We start from the raw sequence: 13,727 nt of genomic DNA on the forward strand, positions 1-13,727 counted from the left end.
ACTTTATGGGCACCTTCCCAATTATCTCATTTTAGTTTGTTCTGTTTGGATTGACAATAGAATATTTCTAGAGCTTCATATAAAAGAAATGCTTTGTATATTAGTATGTTTGTTTCTCAATTAACCCTTCCTTTATATCAATGATTTGTTCAAATTTATTCTTAAGGAATCTATAAAAGAATGTACAATTGAAATTTGTCATTTTGCAACAAAAAAGAAAAACTGGAATCAAATATATCCTCCTTAAAGTAAAACTGAGTTATTCAATATCATTAAAACTAAAGATCTAATTCTTTTCACTCTGAATACCTTTAACCTTCATACTGAAAAACTAGCCCTTTATACATGAAAAAGGAGTCTAAAGAAGGGGAATAAAATACAACTTCCATAACAAGACTTAGAAAATCAAATATAAAACCCTCTAAGAGAAATTAGTCTTTACTTTGTTTATTGAATATTCTTCAATACTTTAAGCAACCTAGAGTAATGTCCCAATATGGATTCTTTTTAGTCTCCCAGTGAAACTTTTCATTCAGTTCTTTATTATTTAAACAGTTTTACAGTTTCATTTAAGATAGATACAAGTTATGGCTTATTTTAGTTTATTATATCACAGAGAAAATTTTATTCATGGCAGGATTCTCAATTTTATAAATATTTTCATATTTCACCCCAGGAAAATTAATCAGAGCAATGTATTTGCACAGTCCTGATAGTATCTCTCAATTTTGCAAGTGGCTAAAAACTTCAGCACACTTGCCTTTATGTTTATAATTTGATTCCACTGTTCTCAATCATTCCTTTATTTTTCATTACAACACCTAACCACACAACACGTTTTCCAATTACCTCTCTCTGGGGCAGAAATATTATGGAAGTAGCCACACTTCTCTAACTAATGTCAGAACAAGTTAAATTCATCTCCCTCACCTTTCCACATTTCTAGTTAACAAACTAAAAGGGAAGAAAGGTTGGGGAGGAGAGTATGGAACACAGGTCTTCCATGAGCTGCTTCTCTTCTCACGCTCACACACTCACTCCTCTGCAGTTCCTCCTTCCACTCCCTTTCCTGTTCACTTACTGACAGGCGATCTGAGGCAGCAGGTACTAGAAGCAAGGGAGTGAGCAGCTAAAGGAGGACTCACTGTGTCGTTATTTTTTTTATCACTCTTGTCACCTGGGTTAAAGAAAGACCGCAGTGCAGGGGTAGGGCTACTGCATGGCTAATGTGATCAAGATGATCTTGGACACCCTTTACCTAGCTGTCATAAATTACTCCTCCAGACCAAGGCTGCTAGTGTGTTCTCATAATAGCTCCAAAAGGGCGCTTGTTAAACATCTATGTGCATGTGAAATTGTTTAAGAATGGAGAGCAATATTTTTCGATCAGCATCACCTTAGCTGTCACATGCTAAAGAAAATGTGGTTTAATAGATCATAGGGATAATAATTGCTTGTCTCTTGAAGAAAGGCATAGAACCAGATGACCACCTGAGCTTGCTTTCAGCTTTAAAGACAGATTCCACAATTCTTCAAAGAATGTCCAAGGAAAAGGCACCATATGAATGTGCATATACACACGCATATACACGCACACACATCTGATTGTAAGTTCCATCATCCCCGTGACTATTTGATTTTACTTCAATACATTTATGTTTGACTATGTTTGGCTGTTGTATGAATTAATTCACAAAATCACTCATGATACATACATTTAGGTAGCCAATATTTACTTTACATAAATAATGTGCTGAGGATAGAACGCTGAAAAACGCAATCTGCAAGCCTCAAGTAGCTTATCTGGAGTGGAGTGACTGATCCCAATTGTTAAGTAGTCAATTCCCATAGATAGCAAAACATTTTGTCTTCCATCATTATTCCTTTAGCTACTCCATTTTTCCCAATATAGGATTAAAATTCTTCTATGTATATGTGAGTGTATGTGTCATATTTTTTTCTGCAGTTGCTTCAGTGGAATGCTCACCTTGGTCCTCATGGTTTCAACTATCATTTGGTATAGACTTACATGATTGGATTCATTCACTTATCATTTTATATAGTAGAGAGACTGCGTAAGGCCACTTTAACTCAATATGTAGCTAAGAAACAAATTTAGGGCACAATGATGACTAAAGAAATGAAAAAAAGGGTGATTCTTAAGATCAATATACATTTTTGAAAAGGAGACAAACGAATCAAGATCAAACATACAAAACGAAAATATTCCTTTGGGCTTCGAGAACCTACTAAAAAGTTGTCATCTTGTCGCAATTAACATCATAGAAAGTCTCAGTTAGTCTTCCTACAAAGATAGCAAAATTAGGAATACAGTTCTTACTTTTGAAATAAAAGTGACCTTTGATATCTTAAATGTTCTATGAAGATTAAAGCAAATGTTTGAGAGGCCAGACAACATGGAAAAGAGTTTTGACATTACATAATCTCCACTGACTTCAAACAGTGAACGATGATGAAGCTCAAATTCACAAAACACCTATTCCAATTTGATATATCTGTACATATTTTTTAAAGTTTACCTTTAAAAGAAAGCTTGTCAGATGCCATGTTCTCTGGATTACTACAGCACTTGACAATGTAATCTGTTTTTTGTTATTGAATATTTTGCTTTCTTTTTTTTTTTTAAGATTTTATTTATTTATTTGACAGATATAGAGATAGCCAGCGAGAGAGGGAACACAAGCAGTGGGAGTGGGAGAGGAAGAAGCAGGCTCATAGCGGAGGAGCCTGATGTGGGGCTCGATCCCATAACGCCGGGATCACGCCCTGAGCCGAAGGCCAATGCTTAACCGCTGTGCCACCCAGGCGCCCCTGAATATTTTGCTTTCAAATAATTTTAAATTTATGGAAAAGTTGTAAGACGTACAAAGAATTTCTATATACTCATATAGTGGGTTGTTTGGTAGCCCTCCAAAATATATGTCCAGGCCTAATCCCTGAAACTTAGTAAGGCTAGCTTGCTTGGAAAGAGGGTTTTTATAGATGTGATTAAATTAAACATCTCGAGATGAGATCATCCTGGTTCAGGATGGGTGCTAAATCCAATGACAAGTGTCCTTACAAGAGAAAGACAGGGAGACTTGAGAGAGAGAGAAGAGATCCACAGTGAAGAGGAGAAGGCAGAGGGGAAATAGAGACAGAGATCAGGATTTCCCAACCATAGTCAATGCATGCTGCTGATAGCCACCAAAAGCTACAAGAGGTAAAGAATGGATTCTCCTTTATAGCCTCTTGGAGTGAGCTGATCCCTGCTAATACCTTGATTTTAGACCTCTGTCTTCCAAAACTCCAGTAAGAAAATTAATTTTTGTTATTTTAAGCCATCAAGATGGTGGCAATTTGTTAAATCAGCCCTAGGAAACTAATTCAACTCCTTACTCCAATTCACCAATCGTGTGCATTTTGCCATGTTTGCTTCTGAAGTATTTCTCTGTCTCTCTCCGTCTCTTGTTCTCTCTGTGTGTGTGCATATGTTTGAATCATCTTCCCTTTTAATCCTTAAACTTCACTACATATTTCATAAGCATAAGAATACACTCTTACATGACCACCGTAAGTATAAAGTCAGCAAGAATAACGTACACACAATACTATTATTTAACCAAGAGTTTGTATTCCAATTTTATTATGTGAGATATTTTACTGTAAAGAGTTAAATAATTAATACATCTTTTAATTTGCTTGACAAGTACGTGGGGAATATTTTCTCTGGGCTTGTGGTAGGTATACAGTAGCCTCTAAGATGGCCTCTGATGATTCCTCCTTCCTATTATTCACATCCTATCTAGAACCTGCCCCTTAGTCCGAGTCAGATCTAACAGAAAAAAACAAATGTGATGGGATGTCACTTCCAAGATTCAGTTATAAAAAGTTTATAATTTCCATTTCTCTCCCTCTCTCTCTTTCTCTCGCGTTTCTTGCCCTGGGGAAAACCAGCTGTTATGTCACAAGACAGCCCTGTGGAGGTGCACGTGATAAGGGACCAAGGCCTGGCAAAAACCCTGTGAGTTGGCTTGAAAGCAGATACCCCTGCCCGGTTGAACCTTTTGATGAGGCTACAGCCCCAGCTGACGGCAGAACTGAAACCTCATGAGAGACCTTAAACCAGAACCACCCAGCTAAGTTGCACCCAGATCCTGATCGACAGAAACTGAGATTTTAAATGTTTGATGGTTTAAACCACTAATTGTTGGTGTATCTGTTACATGGCTATAGATGACGAAAATGGGACATAACACTTTGTATACTTTGGGATATATAAAGAAAATGACTTAGTGTCCAGTGAGTATCAGCTACTTTGGACATGTAACAACTTCTTCAGGTTTCAATTTCCTCAAATTAAAAAAAAAAAAAAAAAGCATGTTGAATGAAACAAACTCTAGTGTCATGCAAATCTAAAATTTCACGTTCTCTATTATTTCCTACAAAAATTCTTAAAAATTAGTTGAGTGGACATTTCACCTATACTGAGTGGAGATTTTGCCCGTATTGATTGAAAAAGAATTGAGTCACATAAACACAAAATTTCAAAGCAAGCTCTTGGTTATTTAGGTTTACAAAGTCCATTTTACGAGGGTTCTTAAGTTTTCTTCCTTCATTTTATCAAATTAGAAAATGTTCAACCATTTATAAGACAGGAATTCCCTACACCCAGGTTGGCAAATCAGATGCAGGGAAGGGTGCGTCCTCCTAAAAATAAAGGAAGAACTTTTGAAAGCTGCATTAACTAGGGTACAATTTTTTTTTTTTTAAGAACTCCATATCCATGGGGGACTAGTAGTTATGCCAGTTCTCAAAGGAGTTCTTGTTATTTTTAAGTTCCTAAGAAAGAGTGGTTTTTAACTTTCTTGTATTTTAATTCCGTTACAGGGAACCACAGTGGCTTTCTAAAGGAAAATAGAAGCACACACATTACCATCTCACACATGATTTGATCTGTTGACCAGAAAAAATACCAATGACCATTTTTATAATTATATAATAAATATAATGACAGATATAACACCATAAAATCAATTAACATCAATTAGACTATGATGGGCAAGATAAAGATGGAAGACAAGAAAATGTGTTTAAAAATCCAAAATCAATAAAGTATGAAAAAATAAGATTCTTTCTTCTCCTCATTCCATCTCATGATTCTCCTCATAGTTTAAGTCACATATCAATAAGTGACTATCAGTAAGATTGATGCCTCTGTAGGACAGCTTTTTTTTCCATCCAATCTTATCACACATAACAATTTAGCAGGATATCCTAAGGAACAATGTTGTTTAAAAAAATAATGGGCCTCTACTTTTAAAATGTTTTCTTTCCTGTTAATAAAATCTAACTCAGTTGTTATTTTCATAACTAATCCCTTTGGGTTTGAATTATATATTCTCTTTCAAGTTCTTGTGTGTGTGTGTGTGCATTTGTGTGTGTTTTTTTGTGTCTGATGTCTTTTATTACATCATAAATTCCAAGTAGAAAAATGTTCACTTTTAGAAAACCATATGCTCCAAGGGAATTCACATTTATTCATTTTGATGTAAAGTAGATAGTAACATTATTAAAATAAAAAAGTCTCCATATCTACTGTTTACAAGTGATCTGGGATTTTGCATTGCAAATATTATATTTTTTTACTGGAAAAGTGAAAAAAATGTTGACAAAGATTCTAGAGAATATGGTAATCTCTATAAATAGTTATTTATAAAAATATGAATTCTTCTTTGCTATTTTGACAAATTTCCATCACAGTTATATAGAAAATTAAATTTATTGGTGTTTTCATAAACTCATCAGCCACATTATTCAACTGAAGTACAGGCATGGATAATCTAAAATATTAAGGATTGGTGTTTAAAAAATTTTTTGAAACTTATATCCAGACATAAAGCACAGTCATTTAAATTGAGCTCGACCATATCCTCAATCCTAGTTCATTTCTACTGTAGGACTCTGGGTTTAATTTGGCAATGGAAACTAATAATAAAGTTGAATAATGTGATCCAGAATGTAATCTTAAATTAGAAATGGTTATGTAAATCTTTTCCTTTCTATTTTCATCTTCCAAGAAATAACGAATTCCAAAATATCACATTAAAATTTATTTGCATGACTTTCATGTATCTATTTCAATTCTTATAAAATATCCAGGGGTACGATGAAATGAGGCTAATTCCTGTGTTTAATTTTAAGCCCACTTTTCAAATTCTCAATACAGCTATGGTAAAGTGAAAAGCAAACCAGGCTGGATTCAAAGAGTGTGAGTTCAAGTCCTGGCTCTAGCAAAGTATTAGCAAATAGTAGAGCAAAAAATCCATCTCCTATATTCTATGAGCCTTATTTGATTTATTTACTAAAAGATGATTACAAACTCAAAGGGTTATACCTTAAATCCAATTAGATTATGTATATAAAAGTGCTTTGTAAAATATAAAATGTTAATAAATTATCAGTAACGAATAACTAAATGTATTACACATTTCCTTTTGTAAACTTGGCTTCAACGTGCCATGGAGGGAATCCTGGTTGTACCATAAGCTTGAGACTTCTGTAATCCTTCTCTCTAATGAGGCTTGTGATGATGAAGTATCATGCTGATAATAAAATTATTACTATATATTATATAGTTGCCTTATACAAACTAACCCTGAATTAGTTCAGCGAACAGTTAAAATTAACTAGGATAGAAATAACTTGAGAAAGGGCAAAAGGATATGAACTAGTTTATCAACTTCTCTTCAGGCAGCAGGACCTAGAGGAAATGGTTAAGGTGACTTACACAGAAAGAAAACAGTACAGATTTTGGAGAAATAGGCTGTCAGAAGCATAAAAACACTTAAGAGTTTCCTTGGATACACTTGAAGCAGCATCTGGAGTTTGAGTTTGGGTGAATGAAGGAAAGGATTGAATACGGAAAGGAGATCATCCTAAGTGCATGTCTGGCAGGATGCTGCAGGTGTGCTAAAATACACACCAAACTCACAGTTCTGCCTCATTTATTGCATTTTAAAGTATGTATTGCACACATGCAATTATCTTTATCAGTGGTTATTACCTTTGGGGTAGCTTACCTTTGGGATGCTGATGGAAGTTAGGGACCACTCTTTAGAGGAAGAAATAGAACATAGAGTCTCAGCTCTCTAACCAGAGTGAGCACTTATTAATGTCTGTTGAAGGAATATGTGAATGAGATGAGTTGAGACAAAAGCTGGAGCAGTACAAATGCAGAATGAGAAGGATGTAGTCTCTTGCTCACCCTGAGGTTACACCACATCCATGAAAGCAGAACTAAAAATACCTTTTATTGGAAAACCACTCTATTGATTACAAGACAATTTCATAGGCATTATGTTGAGTTAGGAGGAAGCTCTAGGAAGAAGATAAAGAAAAAAATGCATGCAATTATAATGTCAATAAGGTCATGTGCCAAAAGACTGATTCCAATAGCACCCAGTGGTTATTTAGAAAAAGAACAGATTATATTTAGATGATACAAGTTGAGATCAGAGTGGAGAAAAATAAATTTCATGGCATGCTGCATTATAAATGGGCATAGAATATTGGGAAAGATTTAAACAGGAGGAGGTCAAGCAATTGTATAAGGAAAGTGTGCAGGGAACCTTTCAAGAAAAGCAGGGATCCTAAGTGCCCTGAAGAAACTGTATTTTTAAAGGGAAAGCCTATCTTCGACTGCTACCCTTAAGAGAGTCTTCAATTTCTGGCTATTCAACATTTGTATTTCNAGCTTTCATGGCATGCTGCATTATAAATGGGCATAGAATATTGGGAAAGATTTAAACAGGAGGAGGTCAAGCAATTGTATAAGGAAAGTGTGCAGGGATGACCTTTCAAGAAAAGCAGGGATCCTAAGTGCCCTGAAGAAACTGTATTTTTAAAGGGAAAGCCTATCTTCGACTGGCTACCCTTAAGAGAGTCTTCAATTTCTGGCTATTCAACATTTGTATTTCAAAAATCTATGTATGAAGGAAACTCTCTATCAAGCTATATCTGAATATTTCCAAACATGGCCTTGACAGCAAACTCCTCACTGTCTCTGGCACCTGAGAAGATGGAAATGAGGGACGGTGATAGCTGTGCGTATATATTTTTTTTCTTCCCACAGCTTGGGATTTGTTGGCAAAAATGGAACAGTACCACACATTAAACACACACACAGACACACACACAAACACACACACAATTACCTTTTAAACATTTTCAGTGGCTTTTACCCCTGCTTGTTTGTTAAAGTCATAAGTCATAGTGTTTGTGAAAGAGCTGGCATGGCTATGCTGAAAAGATCCACTTAATTGACCTTTCTGTCTTTTCCATGACCCTGTAGGTTTAACCTCACTGCTGATACTGCAAGTGAATATGGGAAAACATTTATTGAAAGCTGCATAACAGACACGATTATATTTCCTCGGTTGATGTTTTGCATATCTGCACAGTAGGGCCATTAAGGGTTCTAAGAGCACAACGGAAACAATCATAACATTTGTTTTTAGATGACTGACTCAGAACATGTACACCAGGCTTTATATAGAAACTGTTTTTGTTTTATTAAGGGACTGTTTGCCTGTTAGTGATAACATCATTAAAAATAAATGAAAGGGGGCTGGTAAAATGCTTCCCAAAAGCAGAAACCTAATTAAAGGTGATATGCCTGCTATGAGGCTTTTTTCAGGACTCAGAAATAGAACAAGGTTAGTTCTTTCTCATTTTATAAGGCCCAAAGAAGACCTCACAGTAAAACATCACTTCTGATCTAATTTTCTATTTCTGTGTACTTTAATAATCTACTTTACAGTCTGTGCTTGCCCATAGAAAGTGAACTAGTTTTGTTCCTACAGATAGCTGCTTCATCATGTCACACTGCATGAAAAGAAAATCTGATGGTTCAGGTCAAACAAACAAAAAATCCACTCTCCTTTTGCAGCAAATTGTATTGGTTGCGATATATACAGTAAGAGCAGTTGAAATAGTGCACAAACATTTCATAATCTTAAAAGACCACTTTTGAGAGCCTGAGTTAATGGTAAAAAACATTTCCAAATCATGGTTTATAATTTCCAAAAGAAAAAAAAAGTAGACCCTTTCATTTTAAGGGGTGGAGTTACTCTAATTTCATGGATGGTGGAAAAAGCAGGAAACTGCATTCCCTTGATAACTCTGCCCTTATTGTGCTGTGACCTTGGCCAATTTACTTAAATTTACATCTGCCAAAAATGAGTTTCTGAAATGTGCTTTGAGAATTTTCAGGGGGCGGGGGAAGGGAGGAGTTGTCACATCAATTCAAGGCCTTTTCAAAATTAATATGACTTCAGAAGTAAAGAGAAAAAGAAGAGAACCCCGGCACCCTCACATCGCGCAGTATTGAGATCCCGGTTTCTTCTTGTCAGTCCTGCACGGCTCTGTTTCATTTATGAGTCTCCATGCTGAAAATGAATCTTTTGCTAAGTAAATAAAACAGAACAATTCCCAAATTATCCCCCTGAAATATAAAGGAGCTCTGGTATCATGGATTACTTCTACTCGGATGTGCACATAGTTTTTAGACTAAAATTAGCATGGAATGGTAAAAAGTGTGAGTTATCTTTGAAAATCATTTGGTGTAAATTTTCATTTTCAGACAAAAGAAGTCCCATAAACGACTGACCCAAAGTTCTTCAAACCCAAGTTTGCAAATTCTCGTTTCTTTCTTTATTGAAAGTTATAGTGTCAATTTAGAAGAAACACAGGGAAAAAATATTTTGAACGCTTGCAAGGGTATGCATACCCACAAACATGCATACATTTAAGACAATTGGTGAAATGTGAAACACGGCAGGATATTTCAGAAATATTAAGGAACTTCAGGTGTGGTAATGATAAGATGATTGTGATTTAAAGAAAAGAACCCTGATCTTTAAGAGATACACACTGAAAATAAAGAAAAAAATATTTACAGATTAAGTAAAATATGTTTGGGATTGACTTCAAAATTCTCTGGGGGAGATGAGGAATTGGGTGGGGAACTTAGGACACAAGTCATTGTTAAAGGCGAATGATGGGTAGGTATATGGGTGGCTCATTATACTAATTTTATGTTTGCTTGAAATTTTCTACAACGAAAAGTTTTAACATAAAAATAATGCTATGCAGTAAAAATTCTATTAACTCCTTTTTCTTTCAAAGTCAGAGGCATTGGTATGATGATGGTCATTTAGCGTTATCATCAGAATAACTGGCATATATTGAGTGCTTTCAGTGTGTGCAAGCAATGTTCTAAGCACTTTGCATGCATTAACTAATTTAATCCTCTCAATAATTCTGTTAGATTGTTACTAGTGTTATACTCATTTTACACATGAGTAGAAAGAGGTAAAAATAAGTTAATTAACTTGCCAAGATAACTCGGGTAGTAAAGAGAGGAGCCAAATTTAAACCCAAGTAGACTTGTTCCTGAGCCTTTAAACATACAAGGAAGAAAATATAAATTATCTGTAAAAATTTTTATATGTGTTCGAGTATGAGAGACATACATTCCAAAAAAGGCAATAATTTTATAATGATTTTATCTCAGACTGGCAAGAAAACTTAGACATTTCTATTCCATTCCTTCTTAATCAAGGCTTGACTTACTCCTTAAAACCTAGCAACTGGTCATCCAAGGCAGCCAAGATTCATCCAAATTGGCAACTTGCACAGACACACTGGTGATCATTCATTTTTTAATCAAAGATACCTGTCTTAGAAGTGAAATTCCAGATTCTCCCAACATGGGACTAGAGCACTCCAACTATAAGTTTAATAGACACTTAATATCCTGAATTTAGGTGGCTCACACAGGTATCTCCTGCAAATTTCCCCACTCTACACCTTCACTAAATGTCAGCCACACTGACAAAGTCTATACTTTCTTTGTGAGAAATATTTAACCATGGAACTATCACTTTTAAACTGGCATATGCATTCCATAAGGTAAAAAAAGCAAGGCCTACTTAAAGATTCTTAAAGCACAAAATTACCATCCAAGGGATTTATTTTAGAAAGAGCCAATCCCGTGCCTTACCCGTTCATCATCTATGAATCAAGCTTGGGTATTGCCACAAATTGTCTTCTGCCCTTGTTCCAATTTAGCTTCTCCTGAATGTCTTCATCATACAACCCTAGCCATGAACTTGACTCACTTTCCACCATAAGAGCTTTGTTTAGGTTTCCAGTACCAGCCCCACCCACCCAGTGACTCCATCAGCGTGCTCCATGCTTACACGGGTAGCTCCCAGAGTTCTTGGCTACTACCCCACTCTGGTAAGGTATCATGTACCAGGCTGCCGACATGCCACCCCAGGCATCAGCTTGCCGATCTAGAGAAATTAACTTATTTAAGTCTACTGATTTATCACAAATAATGACTCCTTCCAAGCCACAGGTGTGTTTTAGTACATTGCTTTCTTCCTGCCCCTCCCCTTGCCACAATCTCTTGAGACGGAAAGCATGGCATGTGGATGTGAAAAGTCTCCTGAGCTGATAACCTAACAGCTCTATACCTTCAGCTTCACTGTCTTGAACCAATTCATGGTTTTCCTCCCATTCGTAAAAACTAACAACTAATACATTTCACTGGGACTATTTCAAAAGATCAAATTCAATGAAAATTATAAACAAAAAGATGTCTTTGCAGGTTTGTTCCCTCAAGTGTGTGTAACATGAAAAACTGTGAGGGAAGTAACTGTCCATCTTGTTCACCTGTGTAACCTCCCTGCCTCGCACATGACACAATTTTATCATCGATGGGTTGAATATCTGATATAATTTACCTTCAAAACTAGTTAATTTTTAAGCCCTTTGTTCTTGTATTAATAAAGATAAATTTTAGCTGAGGTTAGTCTACATTTTAAATTAGCTGAATTTGAATGAATGAGAAGATATGTAATATAAAATGCTTTCAGTTTGGGGTTGCCTTTTTAGAAATGTGAATCCAGCAAAAAAAAGTATTTATGCCATGTTATTTATGATATTTTAATCCAAATTTTAAAACCCCAATTTTTAAAAACTGAGTGAATATATTTGTGGCTATCAGTACAGAAAAGGGACTAGAGACCATGTGTAAAAAACATTTAAATTTGATTCATCTATCTGAAAGTAAGAGTGGCTGCTTTGGGCAATAGTGGACATGCCATGACAGAGGGCCTATGCAAAGGTTGATAAGCATCCTGTCAAGAATATTATAGAAACTCTTCCCTAGAAATTGATAGGAGGTTAAACTAAATGACCTTTATATCCCTTTTACCTATTGAGATTTTACGACTTCTTCCTTTAAAACTAACTGCTTTCTAACATAGTCATATAAAAATGCAAAGGAGAGCACTAATTTTTAGGATTTAGGGAAATATAAAAAGTTAAGAGTGTATGTTTATGTCAAAGTCAGCATTCTTCCCTTGGCGAGAAGGGGATTCTTGAACAGCACAGCTGCTATTTTGCAACTCTCCGAGCATAAAAACATAATGCAAATTCCCGGACCTTTACTATATGTATAAGTTTTAATACATTGATTTCCAATTTATAATCACTTGTTCTCTGTAACAAAGAAAAAAGATGACATTGTCAGACTTATAAAATTGTTGTTACTAGCTTTTTAATGTGTTATTATTTAAGAAAAACACATCTCTTGGCACAAAAAAACAAAAAAAAATGAATACAGAAATGAGATGTCTTGCCTAAGTTTTCCTATATATCACCTATTTTTAAATTTAATTTGAAAAACTGTTTGAAATGTTAAAATTGCTTTAAATTCCAAATTAAAAAACACCAATCTTTTTTTTCGCACATTAAAGTATTTTCTGTTATCTTCTACTTTATGTTCTCTATGTCCCAGAGTCCCAGGATCAAGCCCCTCATTGGGCTCCCCACTCGGGGAAGTCTGCTTCTCCCTCTGCTCCTCCTCCTGCTTGTGTTCTCTCTTTCTCACTCTCTCTCAAATAAATAAATGAAATCTTAAAAAAAAAAAAAAAAAGGAAGAAAAGAAAAGATGTCCGACTGTTAATTTCAGCTCAGGTCTTGTTCTCAGGGTTGTGAGTTCAAGCACCACATTGGGCTCCACACTGGGCATGGAACCTACTTAAAAAAAAAATTAAAACTAAAAAAAGTTGGACTTAAAAATTTTTTTAAAGAAATCTTAGCTGGAAAGGAAACATGTGTTAAGGCACATGAGGAAGGGCAGTGTGGATGAGGCCCAGTGAATGCGAAAAGAGTTGGCTGGTACAGGTGTGAGTGAAGTTAAGGGGGCTGGAATTGTAGGAGCTCCTGTTGGCCAGACATGAAGTTGTGGCCCACCAGACTCAGGAGCCGTCTGGGCACAGCTGATCATATAAAGCTGATCACTTCTTTCTAACCATGTGTATCTCATGAGAATGTAGAACTATTTTAGCTTTATATGCCCATGTGACTCTCCACTTTCTGGCATGTTCAATTCAAATCACACTAGCATTATGGCTACTTAATATTTTTGCATATATTTCTTTATTGTTAATCTTTCCTAATTAAATGCAAGCTCCTTAAGAATAAAATTCCTTTCTATATTGTTGGTATTATTTTCCCTCTACCTCAAATGGTGCTTTGCCTTTACTAGGCTTTCAAGATATATGAGTAGAGTGAATAAATAAATGTTTAAGAAGTATTTCAAGATGAAATAAATTAATCTCTCAGGCTATTTCTGTGTATTTTGTTTTACT

At 35.4% G+C, this 13,727-nt stretch overlaps 1 protein-coding gene across 1 annotated transcript in view; it reads right to left on the reverse strand.

The window, feature by feature from the left end:
* Positions 1 to 13,727, reverse strand: part of DACH1 (dachshund family transcription factor 1) — a gene marked incomplete at its 5' end in the record, with an annotated part of 415,054 nt that overhangs the window by 49,090 nt on the left and 352,237 nt on the right. The gene's annotated exons all lie outside the window — the stretch shown is intronic.

Source organism: Ailuropoda melanoleuca, chromosome 7, assembly GCF_002007445.2.
Source record: "Ailuropoda melanoleuca isolate Jingjing chromosome 7, ASM200744v2, whole genome shotgun sequence".
NCBI lineage: Eukaryota > Metazoa > Chordata > Mammalia > Carnivora > Ursidae > Ailuropoda > Ailuropoda melanoleuca.